The 21130-nt window shown below is 39.6% G+C and overlaps 1 pseudogene; it reads right to left on the reverse strand.

Moving 5' to 3' along the window:
- The window catches only part of LOC128482981 (probable cation-transporting ATPase 13A5), a 43526-nt pseudogene extending 23266 nt beyond the window's left edge, over positions 1 to 20260 (reverse strand).
- Between the last annotated feature and the right edge of the window lie 870 nt (positions 20261 to 21130).

The raw sequence follows: 21130 nt of genomic DNA on the forward strand, positions 1-21130 counted from the left end.
GCACTAAATTGTGGCTTCAGGTGTCCCGTGTATGATTACGTTCTTTTTTAGTACTGATGTACTCCCAATCCCATCACATAAGATTATATCCTATATTATCTGCCTCGAACCGATGTCATCTTTATCCAGTACACATGTTGCCGAGGAGTTTAGATTCTCTCTATTTTAATCCTCAGCACCGGGCCCATGATGCTCTCAATCTGCCCAAAAGAGTCTAAGAAGTATGTTTTCATCTCATGGACAAAATGTGAGAGAAGTTTGTCTCTTGTTTCTCAACCATATAACTGGTACCAGTTGGCTGGGGCCATTAATATCCTTGCTGAAACCTTTGATCTCATAGCTGACCAATTGACTCACCAGTTCCCTAAAATGTACAGAACACAAAAATGCCCATGATCATATCAATATCATTTTGAAACTGCAACGACAGCCCATAGGTAGCTCTAGACTTAGGTCACCCAGCATACAGAGAAACACAGGTTTCCTAAAAGTCCTTTGTCTATAGCTGCCACTTTAATCTCCCAAAGCTTTTCACAGAATGACTTTGACCCACAATTAAAGGATGATAGTATCTTTGTTTCAATTGATGGGGAAGAGGTCATGCTGCAACCAACAATTAAAACATGGCAGGTGTGGTGAATAATTGTTATTCATGTTAACTATGCTAATGTCACACCAGAATGCAACCTACTTGCTGGGAAACACTACACTGAACAGTTCCAGTCAGGCCCGGACTGGCCATCGGGCACACCGGGCATTTGCCCGGTGGGCCGGGCCACGGCAGGGCCGCATTGACTTTAGGGGCTGATGGAGCTGCAGCTCCAGGCCCCTAACCTACCTACGGCCGCAGTAACGCAGGGCATAAGGGGCACCTGCCCCTTAAGCCCGCCGCAACTGCGACCGGGTCCGCCACTCTAAGGGGCCGGGAAGTCCCCACCAAGGCCGGCCTTACGGGTCTGCGGCCGCACAGGGTTTAAATTTAAACATCGGGGGTTTTTTTTACTTTATTTAACATCCTCCATGTTAAATAAAGTTTTTTTTAACTTTATTTAACATGGAGGATGTTAAATAAAGTTGAAAAAAAAAAACCCGATGTTTTAATTTAAACCCTGTGCGGCCGCAGACCCCTAAGGCCGGCCCTGGTGGGGGCTTCCCGGCCTCTTAGAGCAGGGCGCCACACTCCAGGGGGCGCGACGGGGGGCGGTCCACACCGGGTGCCGCTCATCAGGGGCTGCCAACTTGCGGCACCCGGCACTCCTCCAGAGACGGACAGTAATGTCCGCCGCTGGAGGAGCAGGCTCGCAAGGGAGCGGTATCGGAGGTCTTTAACAGACCTCCGGTTCCCTTGAGTGATTTTAAGCCGGGTTCAACCCGGCTTAAAATCACTCAAGGGAGCCGGAGGTCTGTTAAAGACCTCCGATACCGGTCCCTTGTGATCTGCGCGACAACAGCTGTTGTGCGCCGGGGTTTGCTGTCAGATCCCGGCGCACAACACTGAAGCCGCGCCCACCGACCCGGTGACCCGGAAGAAGACAGAAGAACTGAAGAAGAGGAGGAAAAGGAGCTGTAAGGAGAAAAGAGGAAAGGTAGGAAAACATTCAGTGAGAGTGGATTGGTATATATGTGTGTGGATTGGTATATATGTGTGGATTGGTGTGTGTGTGGATTGGTATATGTGTGGTTTGGTATATATGTGTGGTTTGGTATATATGTGTGGTTTGGTATATATGTGTGGTTTGGTATATATGTGTGGTTTGGTATATATGTGTTGATTAGTATATATGTGTGGATTGGTATATATGTGTGGATTGGTATATATGTGTTGATTGGTATATATGTGTGGATTGGTATATATGTGTTGATTGGTATATATGTGTGGATTGGTATATATGTGTTGATTGGTATATATGTGTGGATTGGTGTATATGTGTGGATTGGTGTATATGTGTGGATTGGTATACGTGTGGATTGGTGTATGTGTGGATTGGTATATGTGTGGATTGGTATACGTGTGGATTGGTATACGTGTGGATTGGTAAGTGTGTGAGAGTGATGGGTGTTATGCTGTACCATTTCCAATGCCTTTTTCATGATCTAATTATGCTCTAAAAGTACATCATAACTCCCATCACTCTATACTGTTCCATACAGTGGCAGAGCTGGGAGGCAGAGGCCTTGCACCCCCACCACAGGACTCCTGAAAGGTAAGTGAACTTTAAAGAGGGAGAGGGTAGATAGTTAGGAGGGGGTAGTTGCGGCAGGCTTAAGGGGCTCTGCGTTAATGCGGCCATATAGGACCAGTCAGTCCAGTCCTGACTGGACCTATTTTAAGGTGGGGGCCTGGAGCTGCAGCTCCATCAGCCCCTAAGTCAATCCTGCCCTGGCACAGGCGCGGTCGCAGTTGCTGCTTGCTCCGGCAACAAGGTAAGTAGGGTGAGGGAGGGGGGTGCAGTGAGAAGGGGCAGAGGGGGGTTAGATAGTGAGAAAGGGGGAGAGGGGATAGATAGAGGCGGTACATATTGATAAGTGGGGAAGGGGGTTACATAGTGAAAAGGGGGAACATAGTGAGAAGGGGCAGATAAGATGAAGAGAGGGGGTAGTGTGAATGCGTATGAGAATGAATGAATAAATGTGTGGATGAATTGTGTGAATGCGTATGACAATGAATTCATGTGAGGATGAATTGCTTGAATGATTTGTGAGACTGCATTAATGAATGTGTTAATGATTTGTGTGAATGATTAAATGCAAAGATGGTACGGGTGGGCTTTAACAATAAATAAATAAATAAATATGGGCTGCTCAGGCTTAAATGCCCGGGCCTATTTTTTGTCCCAGTCCGGGCCTGGTTCCAGTGCATCTACAAAGGGAATAAACGTCAACATTTTAAACTGAAACATATCAAACCAATCACGCCAATCATCCGTTCCAGATCCATGGTCAAAACTAATAATATCAACCAAGAAAATACAAATACTTTAAAAACGCTAGAAATTCCTCCTATACACAGAGTTAGTCCCTGTGCTCAACAATGATGGTCTGGATGGCTACACAATATCCTGCCTATGGGCATACAACCAACAAAATGCAATTTTCCAGAACAATGACTGCAACTGCCACAACTTGGAAGTCACCACTGCCACTCGCGGTGAATAACCAATAAAACCAAACTCCAGGTTGAATGGAAAAATCTCTACTGCTCAGAAAATCTTTCTTGCTGCTGTCAGTACACTATAGCCTTTCTCCATTGTCCTTCCGATTACCTCTTCTGTTTGTGATAAATAGTGTCTGTAGCCCACTCCTGCTTCCTCTTAGCACTGTGCATGCATTAACACTGCATTTGTTGCCTTGGTTGTATTTCAAGGCCTTTCAAAGAATGCATATTCTCTGCAATACTAAACACCTAATCTCTGCTTTCGGCATTTTTAACTTAAGCATGATGCCAGAATACAGCAAGGTTCAGTTTAAATTTAAAATAAGATTTACTTACCTTCTTAGTTTTTCCATCTCTAGTTCCCTGTGTAGTTCTATGTGCTTAAATGCCAGGCCGATGACTCTGAAACCTTGGACTGTATAATTGTCAAGAGTGTTTACAAAATCGGATGGCACTGTTTGGAAAAAAATACATTTCAGATTTATCTCAACCACAAATGAAAATGATTATAGTTTGAAAGTCCATGCTACACATCTCCTAATAAGAGTTTCAGATCTAACTTTTTTAGATCACAGCTTAACAACGGGGCACAGTTGAAAGAGTCATGAAGGATCTGAGACAAGGTAAAATTCCATTCCAAATAAAAAAAAAATAAATATATATAAAGCCAAAAACATAACACAAAGGTTAAGTGTTTTTAAAGTTTCACTCTTAGGAGTAGGGCCATCTTTAACCTAATGCAAACAAGGCAGATTCCCCTTGCCGGACTTACCTTAATGTCTCATTACTCCTGCCCTGTGCCCCTCAAAAGTGGCATAGTCAAGAAGTGGAGTCCTGTACAACCACTGGTACAGACAATAACCACAATGTTGGAGCCTAGAAGCAGCTGGCACACAGATTGAGTAGGGTGTGGATGTGCCAATACAGAGCACATGTGCATGCATGAAAATATAAAGCATAATGCCCCATGCATTCTGGACCTCATTTGAGGATGTTAAAGAGTATGGCAAGATATATAATTGCTTTAGTAGTTCATCATTGATTTAGTTAATTAGCTCTTCATAATACCTGTTTCTTGTCTACAAAACCGGATGATCATCTCCGGTGCTCCCTTTAAATACACAGTGAATTTCTCTTCTCCTAAAACTTGAGTTATAACAGACATTCGTTGCAGACTAGAGGAAAAAGGAAACTGATGCAGGATGGTTATTCCATTTACCGAGACCTTTGAGGGAAAAAAAGTTGATTCATTTAATATTACATCTTTCTTTGCTTTTTTTCCAGTTATCCTATTTCTCCATGGAAACACAACTCTAAAACTTTCTGTCGAACTTTGTTTTGGTAGAATTTTACCACTGGTCGACAATGGCAATCTTCAAAATGTTCATTTCGAATGATTGTTAATGAAATACATCATCACAGATTAATTAAGTAGCAGTGTTTCAAATAACTAATAATTACATTACAAGCATCATTCTTATTTCTTTAGAATGACCAGGCACTTGCCAGGGATAATTCTACGATCATGTAAAAGTTATTTCATATTGTGACAATCCAAGGTCACTGAAAGACTAAATGTCTTTGTCTTGTTAGGGCTTTTAAACATTTTGAGCAAATAATAAATACTACACATGGATCAGCTTCTTTAATTAATTTACCCATTGTGCCCTTGACCCTGGTTTTACAAAGGTAGCAGGGCAAGATTTCCCATCTTCCTTTCTGTCTTGAAAGTCTTCAAGTTCCTGTTGAACATAGGTTTTTTTAAAATTGATAGCATAGTGTCATAGGGCGACCCAGTATTTGTAGGCAGTGAATTTACTGTAGCATATTTTACTGAGAAAACACTGGTGACTGATCATATAAAACTAGATTACAGTAATCTGCCTCTCACAGAGTATCAAATTATACGTTAAAAAGCAACAGACATAGTAACATCTGGTCCTTGTTGCTGTTTTTTTGAATCCTCTTTTGAGAACAAATGTTTATGGGGAAGCTGCCATTCACTATTACATAACATATAATGGAAGCAAACAGTATAGAAGTGGACGAGTTACCAGAATAATAAATACGATGGGGCAGTGAAAGCAATTCTATATAATAAAAAAAAAAAAAAAAAAAGTCAAAACCAGATTCCCAGGCTTTACGTTTTTCCCACTCTCCCTGTTAGTGATAGAAAGTGAGACAGATGTGTTCGCTTTCCACAACATAAAGATTGGCCTAGAAGTAAAATCACTGAATAGTGACCCATGGCCTGAGAATACCCGTGAGATGGGTATTTTCCTTCCAAGATAGTAACAAAAATATTTAAAGGAACAACTCATCCCAATTGGATGGTCCTCTTAGCTTAGAACCTTTTGAGTCCTAATCAAAACAAAGCATTTTAGTGAGTTGTCTACTACTGTTAAACCTGTGGCTTCTACAATCATCTAAGTTTACTGTAAGTGACACCTCTCCATTCAGTCTCACTGAAAGTAACTTTGGGTCTCACGGTCCCCTCAGCAGTTCAGAAACTGAGGCCTAATTTGACAATGCATGAATATGCCACTGCATGAAGGCTGTTGTATGTGACACAAACATTAAACATTACCCATCCAGTTGCTTCAAACATCTTTAAGTCCAATGGATCGCCATGCAATTTTCCATCCAGTAACACCAGAGAATGACAACTGGCCATAGCTCCAAGTAAAGGACACCAAGGTAAATTACAGACCAAGTTTAACGTGCATATTTCCTGAAAACTAAAACAGAAATTCATTGGAGGTTTTTTATAACACATGCAGTCAAGCAGCCAATATTTTTCTGATCGCTATTATGATCATGGAGTAGCTTGAGTAATATTATAGTGAACTTTAGCCAGTGTAATACTTGGCGTTTTAAGTATAGTTACCTAATTCTAAAATTAAAACTTTAAGACTCAGTTAAGCAATACATTTTGCGACAAACACATTTGAGGAACTTCTAGATACAAAGGCCCCTGATGCCTTGTGAAGCTATTTGTTTGCTGGGTTTTTTGCACAAATAAAACAGAGGTAACATGTTTTACAATGGGCATAGCGTAAACCAAAGAACTCACAGCCCAGACAGAAATTGTCTTCTGATTGAGGGGATGTTCAAAATAAAAAAATAATTTACCCATTTGACCCAGAAGGAATAACTCCTGTTAAATGTAGTCCGTCCTCTGTTAAAGTACCTGTCTGGATTAAAAAACAAAAACTAGTCAGTGGAAAAAAAAAAAAAATAACCACTGTGACACTTATTTTTCCCTTGGAATTAGTAATGCACAGTACAAAATAAATACAGTACTAGAAGGAATACTTCCATGTCTACCCCTCACAAAACAAGAAGCTACATAGCTCCATCCTCTCAATAGGATGGTGTTATTCTTGCAAAAATGTTTTTCAAGGATGTTTGTACCGTTTCATTTTTTCTGTATATATATGTGATAGATTAATTACCAGTTTAATTTTTTTTAATCACACTGACATCTCAGAATCAATATTCTCACGCAAAAACTGTTGTCAGCTATTTCAAATGAAAATCCTTTCCCATGGTACTCAGCAAAATGTAAATTGTTACTTATATATAGGGCTACATACTTTGTCAAAGCAGAAAAGGTTTATCTGTCCGCATAGACTGATCCGCTGTGGGCTGATGCAGAAAATTCCGTGTTTCTTAAGTCTTGTTTGGGAGTAGAGGGTACAGATGGTCAACGCCGGTGGAAGAGAGACAGGAACAGCTGATGTTGCCATAATAAGTGCCATTAGCACTAAATGACTTGCTGTAGCCTAGGTATATTGTGGGAAAATGTATAAGCATATAAAAATACAAAGATGTTTATTGACCAAACTCCATGCACCTAATTACAAGTTGGCTGATCCATTATTCAGTGAAATTTACAGTACATATAGAGGGAGAAATAGAGAGAGGGTGACATATAACAGTACTTACATCTTTTAGTGAGAAAATGATAGTTGTGTATAAAACTCCAACAACTGAAATTCCTGCAAGAACCAAAATGACCCTGAAGACGTCACGGTGGAGCTTAAAATTTACTGGTTTGGGATACAGAATGGAACGCACAAGGTCACCCTTTGCAGTGTTGAACCCTATCAGGAAAAATTGTTTTTTCATAAAATTTTTAATTTTTTGTAAGAATAACAATGATTTGTAGATGAAAGAATCGCCAGAATTTTATGGGATAGAGTAAGAAATGTATGTATACAAAGCTGCTTAGACTTAAGAGGCATCCATTACCTTCTCAAAAATATTATATGTATTTATGTGAAAAACAGAAGCACACTAGTGCCAATTTATCCAAGAGGGTGCTAGGTTATATCCCAAATAAATAATTAAAAATGTATAAGAATAAAAAAATTAATACGAATGAATAAAAATGTAATCAAAAAGTTCTTTAAAACATTCAGTGGAGGCGCTTTTGACACTCCTCCACCGAATGCTTTAATGAACATTTTGACTATTATATAAAGAATAACGGTTTGACTTAAGTAAATTGGGTAAAAAAAAAGCACTTTATCTGTCTAAAGATTTATTCATTTTTGTATACTTACAGTTATTTATTGTATTTATTATTTGGAATATACCCTAGCACCCTCTTGTGGATAAATGGACACTGTTTTTCCCTTAAAAAAGGCCATTAAAAATACAATCTAAATAACAAGTCATTGCAGATGGAGAGGGCTCTTTCTATAAGCAATCCTGGGAATTCTCAGGATCTGCCCCATTGTCTATAGGTATGGTAATTAATGATAAGCCTCAGATGTAGGTTTTATATCTTTTTAAAGAGTATTTCATAAATACCCCATTTTCTTCTCACTCGTGTGTCTCCTGTATGGCTAGACCTTCTGTCTCCAGCACAGATACAGCTCCTATATTCATAGGTATGGGGAAAACTCTGAGGTAACCATCAGGGATCGTTCCCTAGTATGACCATGTACAGGTAGGTCCGGAAATATTTGGACACTGGCACAATTGTCATAATTTTGGCTCTGTACACCACCAGAATGGATTTGAAATAAAACAACTGAGATGCAATTGAAGTGCAGGCTTTCAGCTTTAATTCAAATGGTTAAACAAAAATGTTGCATGAAATGTTTAGGAATTGCAACCATTTTCATACTCAGTGCCCTTATTTCAGGGTCTCAAGTGTAATTGGACAAATCAACACAATTGTGAATAAAATGTTTATTTTTAACACTTTGTTGAGAATCCTTTGCAGACAATGACCGCTTAAAGTCTGGAACGCCTGGACATCACCAAACGCTCTTGTTTCTTCCATTGCAGAATATTCCACTTGCAAAGCTCCTTGGTTGCTTTCGCAACATGCTTTGGGTCATTGTCCATCCATAAAGTGAAGTGTCACACGGCCTCCACAGTCAGGGCGTAACTAGAAACCACGGGGCCCTGGTGCAAAATTTCCCCAAAGGCCCCCCAACTTCAACAGCTAGTCTTTGCCACCCTTGCCCCTTCCAACATATAACATATCTAAACACAAATTATGCAGACAATAACACATCCATATATAATATTTATACACACACACATATTATATATATAATATATACGCTCCTGTCTCCCTGAGACAGAAAGATGACGCACCAGGCACCCTGTAGTTACACCAGTGTTTTACAGATTATGTAGTATGCTTTGGATCCTGAACATTATCCATACCCCCCCCATCATCATTCTAGCACAGGTTGATCTTAGTTTCATCTGTCCAACTGATGTTTTTTAGGTGTTTTTTGGTAAAGTTTAATCTGGCCTTTCTATTTTTGAGGCTTATGAATGATTTGCACCTTGTGGTGAACCCTATATGATGAGTATTCTTCACTTTGCTGGAGGTTGTGAAGGGTTTTTTCTTTACCATGGAAAGGATCCAACGATCATCCACACTGTTACACTGTTGTCGTCCATGGACATCCAGGCCTTTTTGTGTTGCAGAGCTCACCAGTGTGTTCTTTTTTTGTCAGAATGTACCAAAAACTTTTTTTTTTTTTCTTTTGAGAGCCCGAGGTTGTGCTCTTCCCTCTCTACTTGCATGCACAAAATCAAGGTGAAGAGGTGATCCGGTGATCCTAACTTTGGAGGCCACAGTGGAGTCAAGTACCCAGACTTTGCCTTCTGGGGCTACACTCTCCAAAGGGATATGCAGCCCCTTCCTTCCCACCCAGGCAGAAGCTTAGGGTGGGCCGGATCTTCCTGGATCTCTCTGAGAGGAGACCCACTGAATTCTTCACGTCCACTACAAAACAAGCAAGTCTTTAAAGGAGGAGTGGGGGCCAGAAGACATGAACACTCACCCCCAAAAATAAAGGACATAAAGGAGTCTTCAGGGACCCAGTTCCACTGTGACTTCAGGTGACCCAATGGTGCTTGTCCAATACCTGAAATCATTTGTACGCTGCAAACCGAAAAAACTGAAAAGTGCCGGTGCAAAAATAAGTGCCAGTGAAAGTATCACTGGCTTGTAGGATGAAAAGAATCCCCCTCCACCACCAGCCTTAGGCCAGGGCAATCTAAGGCTGAGTATATAAAAAAGGTGCATTGAGGGGATCCAAGGTGAATATAGTGTGCTTATAAACCCGTGGAAGGTGAGAAAAAAAAAAAAAAAAAGGGTGCCCCCGCACAGTGCCGAGTGCCCCAGCAGATCCATGCCAGGGCACACTATAACAGGCTTGGGCTCTCTGATGCTATTCCCAGCTCTAAGGCCAGAAGACCAAGCATTCTCTCTCTCACAGGGACTCACTTGATCCTCTCCAAAAGGCTAAGAAGTTGATTTGGCCACTCCTAATGTTCCTGCTATCTCTCTGATGGATTTTTATCTCTGCATTTAGAGCTCCTTTGACCTTTGTGGGTTCACAGCAACAGCTTCCAAATATGAAGGAATATCCGACCCCTATCCATGAAATAGCGTTTCAGTCAATTGTCCAATTACTTCTAGTCCATTAAAAAGGGGGGAATTCCTTATCCCTTCCTCTAATTTGGATGTGAATGCCCTCAAATTAAAAATGAGAGACTGCACTCACTATTTAACTGTAACTTGAATTTATTTTGGTAAACAGCCAAAATAACAAAACTTGTGTCACTGTCCAAATATTTCCCCACCTAACTATTTATGAGATGTACGAGTATAAATTGTTTTTGCTCCTAGGATGCTCATTCAATCCTGTAGAAGTTGAAATATTATAGAAATGGTGAGTGTATAACAGCTGGGCTTTTACTGGTACCGCTTTCTAAAATGGGCATCACTGTAATATATACCAGAAATTGATTCTAACAATATGCAAAATGAAAGTTAATTTCTTCCCCTTGCTGACATCTAGCTATACAATTGTTAAGTTTGGAAACTTTACACGTTTGTGAATGTTACAAATTGATGTTGAATTATACAGCAACTTGAATTTTAGCTGCAGTTTCTTGTAAAAGTCCTTTAAAAATTGAAATCACATACAGTCATAAATGTAAAAAATATAAACCAGTAAGGTCATAGATGACATATCACCTGTCTGAAGTACCACCACTTTCACTAGTCCATCAACAGTTGGCTTTGTCTTGATGATTTCGGTTCCACAAAACAGTACGTGTCCCCTGTAGTTTTCCCCTATGTGTGTTTTCCAAGGAATGGAGTTGTCATCGTGGGGTAGTGGAGCCTTTGTTACAGGAATACTTTCACCTAAACAGCATCACATTATATCCACCGGTAAAAGAGAGAATAGGTTTACATAAATAAACAGCTTTTTTGCCTTTAAATTATTAAACATAACACAAATCTAAAGTTAATAAGAATTATAGTTTAAATAATTTGCATGGCAATAATATATGCACTATAGAAAGAGACACAGGAATATATCGGGGGTCACATTGTCTGTGTGAGCATGGGTGTCTAATTGTGTGTGTGTGTGTTAGTGAGTATGAGTAAATGTTTGTAATTTGTGTAAGCATGTCTGCATACATGTGCCAAAGTGTATGTTGGAAATGGGGAGCAAGGGGCAAAGAAGGCACAGACAAGTTTTTTGGAGGCCAATGATGGCCCATTCCAGCAGTTGGGGGGGCTCAGGGGAATTTTCGCACCAGGGCCCTGTGGTTCCTAGTTATGGCCCTGAACACAGACCACTATAGGTTTGTCTATCACTTAGATCACAGTTGTTGCCAAATCAAAGATTCGGATGTTACAGGATACCCATACTGCCTCCTAAGTGGGCAAAAGTTATTATTTGTGGCTTATTTTTTAAAAAAAATAATCTGCAGCATTGTCATCAATTGTACCCTAAATTATATATTTTTATCATTCAACAAGAAGCGCAGTCATTAATTTTACTACTACTACTATTGTACCTGTTAGCATTGCTTCATTTATAACACACCCCCCAGTTATCAATATGGCATCGCAAGGTAAATACATCTTCTTCTGTGTTAAAATGATCACATCCCCTGGGACCAAGTGTTCTGATGCTACTTCTTCCATGGCTAAAAAAGGATAAATATATATATTTAAAAAAAAACTAACGCAAAATGCAAGTATGATTATTTGCACCAGGGTTGGTTGATTCACAGAAGTGCTGCACTAAGCAGGGTCCTAACGCAGGTCCATGCAGTTTCTGTAATTCCCAGGTCTTGGGTTCCCCAAGGTTTCTTGGTGCAGGTGTGACCCCATATAAACAAGCCCTAATCAATGGTTAATGACAAGTAATGGTTTATTATTGAGCATACACAAGATGGTTGTTAAAATATCACTGGCCGAAATACTCAGCAAAATTGTGTTTTTTGCTCATGGACAGTATGCACTAACTTCATCTGTTCAATAACATTAATTTTCCATTTAAGTCAAAAACAGACTACATACAGAGGGATGGCCCCTTCAATGTATCGACATAAGTATCATTCTTACCGCCATTTTTGTGAAGCACAGTGACCATAACATTATTGTGGGATTCAACCATGCTGTGTAGTTTTACAGATTGCTAAAGATTTGAAAGAGAAATACAAAATAGATTTAAGGTTAGAAATTTAACAGTACCAACCCAAACATGCAAATTTGAAAAAAGGAAAAAAAAAAAACACTTACCTCCCTTAACATGTAAATTGTGGCAAGAATAGACAGAAGTGTCATGCATATAATTGCCATTGAATACTCAACATATCCAGTTGCCAGCCAAGTACTTAAGGAGTAGACTTCAAAAATATATATTGGATTCAATATCTGTTTAAAATAAATTACAAAGCACTCATATCTACTGGGTCACTACCCTTATTTTTGTTTTTATAAAAAGAAGAAACGAAAACATTTATGGAAAAGGAAAAATACAGTAACAGATTATTAAGTAAAAGTTTTATAAAAAAGTCTTACTTCCTTAAATAGAAGCTTCCATATCGGAGTGATTTCTACTTCAATTGTATTCGGCCCACATAATTGCTGCCTGTACCAAAAATATTTTCACAAATTTTTTTATGAGATTACCCTTAACAAACATACAAAATATCCCACCTGTGAAATCTCTCTCAAATGTTCCCTTTCACCACACAGAAAATTACTAAAACACAAATACATTGTGATATCCGGCCTGGATCATTGCAACCTACTTCTATGCTTAACGCCTCTGCGAGACTAAGTTTCTGATACCATTGCTCTTCACCTGCTGTTCTACTGTGCTAGTACTCCATAATTAATTACATTTAAACTCCTGATGCAGACTTACAGAGCCTTTAACAATATCGAACTCCACAATATTTCTGATCTTACCTCTAGATACTTTCCCCTGGCCACTCTCTTGGTCCTTCATATAACTTCATCTAGCATTAACAACACCTCAGCCCTCCAGGATTAGGGCAAATCCAATTTCTGTGGAAGTTCCTGGCCCATTCAGCATAATATGCCCTTCTTCCTCTGACTTTGTTATCTGGAAACCCCTGTTCAAAGATGCTTACAACCTACCATGCTAATATCATCAACCTGCATCCTGAAGAAACCATTCATCCTCCATCTTTTAAGATCCTCACACCACTGGCTTCTCCACATGACCCTCACTACATTATAGCATGCATACAAAAGTCTTTTAATTCTGCCCTGCAGTCACCAACTTTAGTAATCCGTACACTCCTTGAATGTAATGTAAGGGAAAAAAGGGTCTACACAATAAACAAAGTTCCACGCAGCCATGGATTACATTCAGTATATTAATGCCTGTTTGAGGTCTTTGTAGCTGTACAATAATCCATAGAAGCATAGTATTTGAGGCAGAGAAGAACCATTCGGCCCATCTAGTCAGCCTATTTATCCTGATGTAAAGATGAATTCCTTAGTTTTGTCTTACATTCAAAATAGCCATGCGCCTGTCCCATACATGTTTGAATTCTCTTACTGTATCAGCTCCCATTAGACTGTTCCATTCATTCTTCTTATTACACATAAACCTCTGACCCTCTAGTTTTATGTCCTGTTCAATCCAATTTACAGTACCTTTTTTTCTAGTACCTGTTTGATCGTTCTTCTCTACTTAATCCAGAACCAAATAATTTATGAATATCTGAACATGAATGATTGTCGTCTAGGACCCTTAAAAGGAAGACATGAGTTAGCTTTTGCTGATATATATATATAATAACTATCTCACCTATATCACATGTAAAACTCAGTAACTCACCCAATTTTTTTAAACATGCCATCAACTGTATTCCAGATGTACCGTGTTTTTTGCACTGTGATGCATCGTACCTGTAAGAATTTTTAAAAAAGGGCTTAGGTTTTAGTTTGCTCAGTCTATGACTAATTTGTATGTACTGTAATATGATAAAAATGTACAAGGTAACAAGAAGCTACACCGATTTATAATTAATAATATTTTTTTTTCTAGGGGGCATTTCTGTTTGCATGCATTTGTACCCTAGCTGATCCTTTTCCACATGTCTTCCTAAACAATATTTAATAATTAAATATCGAGTAATTGAATTTCTAGGACCCATATCGATGAGCGTAACACTAACAGGTGCTTTCTTCTCCAACCCTCTTTGTAGGGGATTTGTAAATCCATTCAGTTTGACTGAAAGAACGGACCTGTTCTTTTGCAGATAAAAGGTAGTGGCATAATATAAAAGGGGGGATTGTGTCTTTAAAAAGCAATGCCAATCAATGACATAGAAATGAAAAACTAAAACAGAGGTGTCAACGTTTGTTATTTTGAAATACTCATTGTGCGGAATGTGCGTATAATATTTTTGAACACTCCCAAGCAACAGTTTCCTACATGGAAAAGCTATTAAGATTTACTTATTATGATTATTATTTAACTAGGTGCCAAAAATGCCATATTAACAAATCACATGCATTACTTACAGGTTTTATTAAGCTGATTTGATTGGATTTTTCTTTTGCAGTATTTCCTTGGTCCGGAAAAATTTGTGGCACATTTGAATGGATTAATATTACCTTCTTCTTAAAATATTTCTTAAACTCATCCTAGATAAAGAAAAAAAAAAAAAGTTTGGTAATTTTCAAATATCCTTTACATACAGTATTAAAAAAGTAACTACTCAGTATTGAAATCTTGACTCAGATTAAACACTGGCATTTAACTTCTAAAATAAAACAGACTTGGGTAACTGAGTAATGTGAGGCGGAGCCAAGGAAGGGGTGGGGACAGCCATCGCATTGTTTTTTTAGACCGAAGAGCTCAGTGACGGCTTTAACAGCTTTTTAAAGCTAAATTAATGGCAAAACACCCACTTACCTTAAAAATAAAATACACAGTTGAATATAATTGATTGATTAGTGTCACGCCCTAGAGGCAACTTGTAAGTTAGTAAGTACATATCATGCATTGTGGCAAAAATCAGGTAATCTGAATAATACAGAACCTGAAGCTGGCAACAGTAACGTGGATACTATGTCGATTTTCCCAACCCATATTTAGTCTGGGATAGTTGTATGTCTGTTTTTCTAGAGGTATAGTTGAAAAGACAGTCAAGGTGAAAATTCTTCACACTCACTCAAGGTTGCTTGGTACCCTCAACTATAATAGTTCTTACCCCAAATGTTGTTTGCAAAGAGATGTTTGAAATGTAAGAATTATCAACCCATCCACAAAACGTGGCAAATGGGAGGTTAGTACTGTGTATACTTGCACAGCACATGCACACAAGTAGACAGTGCCACTCTTAATAAATGCCCACCCTAAGCTTACATATTAAAATTACATATTTGGATTGCAAGGAAACGGCACCAAAACACAAATCTATACACTCCATGCACTGTAGCTATACAAGCAAATGCAGTACTTGAATACTAGAATGTTTAAATATTTACACCTATACATTTGATGCTATTACCTTAGTTTTAGCATCAAATTATTATTATTTTTTTTTATTATTGTTTTATATATTCTGTAGCACTGAACAACATATTCTGCATTTGTTACTAAGTAGGCCAGAATTATCATATGTTATGTTTGTGGAGCACTGCAAGGTTTAAGTAAAATTGCCAGCCATCCCCAGGGTACAATGTGGGTTTCCATGCACAATTTAGCACAGACATTTGGCAATAATTGGCTACAGGTATTTTCTGTACTTCTATGCCCATACCTGGGAACTTCTCGGCTCTGGCTACCCGGATCTTTCCCTTGCGGGACACGGCCAGGACTGCATACTGACAGCGGGAAACACCCCCATTTAAAGAAAGAAATTGGTCGGGGAGCGGGGCGGATAACCGGAGGAGGAGCGCTCACTAGACAATCTCCAGGTCATACCCAGAGTTCCCAGGCATGCATTTGCTTTGACAAAAACAGACACATTTGTTGTTCCCAGAAAATCATATTCTAAATATGAAAGCATGAGAAGTTCCATTTGATGGTTCCCTCATTTCCTGCAATTTTTAAAGGGTCATAATTCCACCACAGCTTGATGATTTGTTGGCAGGAAACCATATGAGAAAAGTATTGATTTAAATACTTACAGTAGTCCTGAGCAAAATAACATCAGCTTCCTCCAAGCCACAAGGGACACAGTGACACCAAACATCAATCTCTGGCTTCCAATAAAAGTACAGACGTAGGACCCCAAGAGAAAATATGTACCCAAGAATACAGAGGCTCCTCCGGAACTTTTCATTCCGATATCCAAACAGTTCCTGTGAAAAAATGGGTGAAACAGACATGTGACTCTAAATATATTAAAATCAGTTTAACATTTTACTGACAATTTTTCGTGGGCTTGAAATTCTTATCCTGTTATCACAATGGTGTCAATATTGTTCAGATCTAAACGTCAACTGATTTCTCCTAAGGAAGCGACCTTTGAAAAAGGGTATTATACATTGATTCACGTGGGGAGCAAAGGCTGGCCTGTGTTGTCAAATCCAACAGTGATGGGATCCTCCTTGCAAGTGTCCCGGGGGAGTACCAGCAGCAAGCTAAAGATGGTACCAGCACTACAGCACATGTTGGTGCGCAGCAGAGTCGCAAGCTACCTGAATGCCTGGATGGAGGCTCTCAGAGTGGACCAGGGTGCCTGGGGAATGGTCCTCCCATCCTCCAACGAATGGCACATGCTACAACTAGATTGGCGAATGCCATTCCTGGGAGAGCAGCCCCAAGAAGACTTGGTTGCTGAGTTGGAGAAGTTGCATCCCCTTGAAATGACTGTGGATTGTGAATACCAGGCCCTGTGTTGGCAGGCCGCACAGTGGTGTCCAGAGTTGATGATGACTACATGCCAGAGGGCGATGACTTCGGCGGCCTGGAATCGATAATGGAACGCTTACAGGAGGACCGAGAATTTGGGAGCCTGTGAAGGTATGTATTGTATGCAATGTTGCCTAGAGGTAAGGATTTCTATGGATCGTGTAACCCCAGCAGGAGTGTTGGCAATGGGAGAGAGGCAAGTCGACATCCCTCCCCAGCAGATTGAGCATACAGGAGGGGATGCAAGTGGCTTCCCTCCCCTTGCAGTGGATCATACAAACATAGCACCTGGGGACCTTTTTACCATGCAGGTGGATTGGACTACGGTCACCACAGGGGCCGGGCAGTCAGCCCAGAACCCCAAATGGCAGGGACCCCAGCCTCTCTGTCTTGTCCCCAGCAGCTGAGAGGACTTCAGGGAGAAGGCACATTTGGCCCTTTTTCCCCCCATGGGCAGTTATGTTATGTGGCTACCATACTGCAGCAGCCTGCAAGCTGCAGTAGAGACCCCCAGAGACAGTTACTTACCCACTCTAGGCACATCTATGGTCCTCGCGGCGAAGACGGGGGCGCTACGTTGCCGCGTAGGTGGAGGCAAGGTCTGGCCGGCCGGCTGGAGCTACAGCAGTGACGCCATCTAGGGGCGGGGTTTGGGTCTGGCGCCGGATTTAAAAATCCGGAAATGCTCTAGCCAGTTACCCTGTTGTGGTCTTTACGTTCAGTAGTGCTCTAGTTGTTTCCAGTAATTTTTGACCCTTCACTTGCCTGACATCTCTTTGCCTGCCGATTTTGTTCTGTTGCCTATTCTGATCCTGTTGCCGAATTTTGCTTGTCTCACTACCCTCTCTGGACCTGGACCCCGGCTTGCCTGACTTCCGTCTCTGGACCTGGACCCTGGCTTGTACGACTACCCGTGTTTGTGTACCGACTCGGCTATCCTGACTTTTCATTGTCCTGTACCATGTTCATCCAACTCCGTTCCTATAACATATACCTACCTCTACCTGGCCTCCTTGTTGTTGGGATCGTCTAAATCCTGGGGTGCTGCTGCCAGGGGCTTCTCCTTTGGTAGTAGTATTCTGGGTGGAAAAACTTCTGCGGTGAGTGCCAGTGTAGGGGTGGTCGTGACACTCCCTGCCCTGGTGAGTGGGACCGTTGTCCTCAACTGGGACCCGAACTCCCCAGTCTTCAAGTTTACCCCTTGTACTGTTTAGTGGGACAGGTGCCTCTAGCCAGCTCCCCTACACTCACAACCCTAGAAGCGACAGAGCTGTGCTCCCCAACTGAACTGTTTGCAGACCCGGTTGGGGTCTGGCCCCAGTTCAGTCTTTTTAAAGGGGAGATATGTGACAGAATGACCTGTCATACAGGGCCCCAAGATACTCCAGCCTGGCTGTCAAACAAAGGTAGCGCAGGTAGGAACTCCATAGTGAATTAAAGGTTGGGTTGCATACATGTATCTGTTTATCTATGTTAATGCAGTTCTGTAGATATATGAGGCTATGTTTTACAACAATAAAATGTTCATTCTTGCTGTACTCAATTCAAGGTAGTTGTGTCTACTTATTGGGTACACATAGCAGGGTTCCAAGGTGTGCATGCTGACTGGTGCTGGAAGTGAACCCCCGTTACACCATACAGCCTAACACGCTCATGAAAAGGCATTTTCCTCACACAGCGAATACAGAGCCTCTCTTCTCATTTCAAACCAAAACGCAGAACCTGAGTATCTAGCACTGATTATCTCTTTAAAAATAAGCTTGATAAAGACCTCATCGTGAGGTCGAAACGTTGTTGTCTTTCTCCTTCGGTGGATCTGCCTGATGGAACCCTTGAGTGCCTGGAGCCTTTTTCTATTTTGATTTACTGGGGAGCTGGCCCTTCCTGGCACAGCTAAGCACCTGAGTTCCTGTGGGGAGTGTGTGCAGATTCCTGATTCTGGTGACTTTAAAAATAAGTGAAACATAATTAGTTCATTGTAATCCTAGTAAATAGGTCAGGAGGATATTAATGTAATCAGATTGCTGCTTTGGAATGTGTGCATTGATTTTCTAATTATTGTATTTTTTTTTATTGTTTTAATATTTGTATCAATATAAACTAGACCAACAATCTATATAGGCTGTGAGTGAAATAACTACTCACATTGTGTGCACATCTCATTGTGTATTCACTAGCCTTGGAGTTTTAACTCCCTGGCTTTACTATGCATTATGAAGGGCCAACCCCAGTGAGCATCTCCTGCAAGAAGAGATGAGCTAGCTTTGCATAATGTTGTCAGATGATCAAGAAGTATCCCAGCACTACCTATACCTTATACAGAACTAATTGGGACCTCCAACTGGGTCCTATTTGTAAGAGCAGATCACTTTTGGTGATTCATATTAGCATAGAAAACTCACAAGCAAACTAAATAGGTAATTAAGTACATATACACTCAGCAATTGCTGCAAAAATGTCCATACACACACAATTTCTAAGTACATTGGCTTCAAAAGGAATTTATGAACTTTTAAAATACAGAAGTTTAAATAAGATTGTTTACATCAATGAGCATATCTCACAATTAAAGCAAACTTGATGGAAATTATATCTCAATTTTCAGGACAATTGGGTCTGTAGAATATTTTCTGTTTTTTTTTTATTTAAAAAAAAAAAAAAAAAGATTGTTATATAAACACAATACCTGCAATCCAGGATACGTTCCCATAAACATGGATGCATATTTCGCCTCTCAACAAACATTTCTTCTATGCAGTTTAAATAAACACAGAAGCCAAGTAATAAAATGTCTTGAATTATAGGTCATTTATTCATCAGTTAAAAAGTAATATTCTTTATTGTTAGCACATACCAGAGCAGTGTACAATTTACTACAAATACATAAATCTATACTAACACATAAAGATACAACAGGAGTTGAGGTCCCTGCCCATAAGTGGGCAAAAGAAAACCCCAATCTACAAAAATCCCTACAATATTTACTTTCTTCTTAATGCAAATTTCTTCTAAATATATCACATCCACCATTATTAAATTATTTGTATTAGCTTTTAGTATTCATTTAGCCAAAATACTCACATCATTGGAATAGCAGTACAACTAGCATTATGTATTATGAGCAATACTTTTATAACAATTATAAATTGACAAAGTGTTCTTGCTCATTGCTTCATTTTACATGTGTACAATTGCTCTTTAATCATAAATCATGCAATTTACCTTTCTATTTAAACATAACATAGTATCCTATGCTATGTTTTTAAATCTTGAACCTATAAAAAATAGGAATGTATTTACCATTTCATTGTCCTGGCCTGTATTAAGTAGTGCTCTGGTTTCCGTCAGGTTTATATTGGACATTGTAGCAAGCTGTTCTTCTGAGTGCCACTGTAATCAAGTGCAGCAGAAAGCTGAATTTAAAGAATCATTATTTGTCAGCTGCTCTTTTGCAAGTTCACACCTTCTTCTTCATATTTCTTACTTAACTCCACCTTATTTTAGTGCTTAGGGTTTTCCAAGCTTTGTTTCATCTTGTTACAGAAAGGTGGTTTTTTTTAATAAAAAATAAATAAAAAACAACAAAAAAGCATAATTAAAAAACAAAAACAAATGTTAGACCCAGTAAAGCAATATCTCAGTTTCCTGTACCATTCAATACCTGGCTTACTTAAAGAATATGTCTGTATTATTTAAGTAAAAACATCTAAATACCTTAAAGAATTATAAATCACAAGCTCTGAACATTTTACTTTCTGCTGTGTGTGTAATGCTCATTCTATAGGGCTAATCAATTCCTATTCTACAAGGCTGGAGTCTTTTTTTGTTTGTGTGATTGGGTGGGGTGAAAATTAGTTATCGCTTAATAGAAAGTAAAGCTATTAACCCCTAGTTTTTTGCCATTATTACACTTAATTTTTTTATTATTATTATTTAGTAAATTTCTAATGGGGGTACAAGCTGTTAAACCACTTTTTACATTTTATTTCATTATTATTATTTTGACTTGAGAATCCTGTTGAGATCTTTAAAGACCCTAGGGTTGTCCAATGTTTAGGATGACCATTTTATGCCGGAGAGTGAGGATTTACAAACACTACTGCAATGACCTGTTAAAGGCAGAGTTGCCAAGAGAATTGCCAAGGGAATCATGGTTTCAGCTACCTCGCTTCACTATTCATTATGAAGACCAATCATTGGTACCTTTCTCCAGCATGAATGGCTTAGCTGGTCCTTTATGATGAATAATTCAATGGGTCAGGAGACTTTAGAGAACTCTCGCTGATTA

The sequence above is a fragment of the Spea bombifrons genome, chromosome 3, assembly GCF_027358695.1.
Source record: "Spea bombifrons isolate aSpeBom1 chromosome 3, aSpeBom1.2.pri, whole genome shotgun sequence".
NCBI classification, from domain to species: domain Eukaryota; kingdom Metazoa; phylum Chordata; class Amphibia; order Anura; family Pelobatidae; genus Spea; species Spea bombifrons.